General features: G+C 38.3%; 1 long non-coding RNA gene across 1 annotated transcript; it reads left to right on the top strand.

Moving 5' to 3' along the window:
- The first annotated feature begins 31 nt into the window (after positions 1-31).
- LOC147820078 (uncharacterized) lies at positions 32-1,643 on the top strand. The gene is made up of 3 exons (XR_015437959.1): positions 32-102; positions 984-1,066; positions 1,158-1,643. It is a non-coding gene; the product is annotated as an uncharacterized LOC147820078 (long non-coding RNA).
- The last annotated feature ends 6 nt before the right edge of the window (positions 1,644-1,649 follow it).

The following is a 1,649-nucleotide window of genomic DNA, read 5'->3' as shown; positions in this document are numbered from 1 at the left end:
AGGCTAAGCAGAAATTAGCTTATGGTAGAGTTGGTACATTTCAGCATTAGTCTGCTGTATCCCTATGGTGTGCAGGGATAAGGGGACACTCAACTTATCCAGGTAGGAATGCGGGAAAGCTATATTATTCAAAAATAATAGTTTACATTCTCTACTATCTAATATACAATTGATATTCATATATTGTTTATGTAGCAAATTTTTATGCCAAAGTTTCAGTATATGTTTTTCTGAATGCTGGAATTTTAATCCCTACTTAAAACATCTCCATTACACATTCAAAAAGTTAAATGAAAAAAAAGTTGTTAAAATGTTCTCTTTGTGCAGAATAGTGTTATGGATACAGATATTTAAAATGATGAATTCACGTGTGAGCAGCATTTTAGCTGTAGCTGCTCGAGGTGGAGCTGATTTAACTAAAGTATTGGATAGGTAATATGGAAAATCTCATAGACATTTGTAACCATAATAGAGTCCTAAAAACTTTATACTTTTGCCAAGTATAGTTAGAAACATTTCACCTGTTTTAATGCAAATCAACTTGTTAAAAATGTTGTGGAAATGAGTCTCTGTATCGTGAAACATCAGCAGGCTGTGATAGAAATAGAAAATAGAATAGAAAAAGTTGATTTTAGAAGTTAATTTGCATTGAAGATAGGTCGAAATATCCCTGCTACACTGCCTGCAGATATCTTTCACTTTCTAAGAAAGAAAGAAAACAGAATTTTAAGGAACTAGTTGCTGACTAAAATGTCTTGATGAGGGAAGTTTTTAGAAGCTGATAGCAAAATGACTGTCAGTCGGGTAAAAAGTGTGATATCTAAAAGAGGAAATGTAGTGGAGGAGAAGTATATAATAGTATAAATTAAAAATACTGAAGTGACATACAAGCACCTCAAATCTGTTCTCAAGTGCAGTGCCTGAGTAAATGTACTTGATCACATTACTGAACCAGTATAGTGCTTATGGTTTATTTGTTTCAGTAAATACAGGAAACACAGTAATGGCATTTCTATGGACTACACTTTGCGTTGTCGTCATGGTGACTGCAGCCATGTCTAAACCAGTAAGTAGCTCTTTTATTCTGTTATTACATCTATACCAATGCAAAGCAATGTAAGAGGACTTTCATGTCACCTTCCTTATTATAAAAACAGGTCTGTCTAAGTGAAGATGAGGATTCATCCAAGTCATCAGAGTCCAGAGACTCCGGTTCATCAGAAGAGACTGACACTCACATTCGGGATTCACAAGACCCCCTGCAGCCAGCGTTTACAGAGACAGACAGGCCTAATGCTAAAGAGCAGACCGACCCCCTGAACACTGCAGCCCTACTTCCCTCTGCAGACTCGGGGCTTTTTCCAGCCACGCTCAACACTTCAGCTCTGCCAGACCCTGAGGACCCTCAAACCTCCACTGACATTGATGCTTTACAGCTCATGCCAGAAGATCCTTCGCAAACTGCTCTTGGCATGGACATTTCTCAAGATATGCCTGGTACTGATCCTGCACAGAACTCAATGAACACTGACACTGTGCATGTTTTACCAGAAACAGCGGTCTCACTACACCCAGGGAAAACAGAAACTGATATAATCATAAGTGTTGGTGGAACAGCTCAACCACAAGTCATCACCACCACCACCACC

The sequence above is a fragment of the Seriola lalandi genome, unplaced genomic scaffold (assembly GCF_002814215.2).
Source record: "Seriola lalandi dorsalis isolate HSWRI2012SDOR001 ecotype SW California unplaced genomic scaffold, Sedor1 jcf7180002002632, whole genome shotgun sequence".
NCBI classification, from domain to species: domain Eukaryota; kingdom Metazoa; phylum Chordata; class Actinopteri; order Carangiformes; family Carangidae; genus Seriola; species Seriola lalandi.
This window is presented reverse-complemented; position numbering and strand designations above follow the sequence as displayed.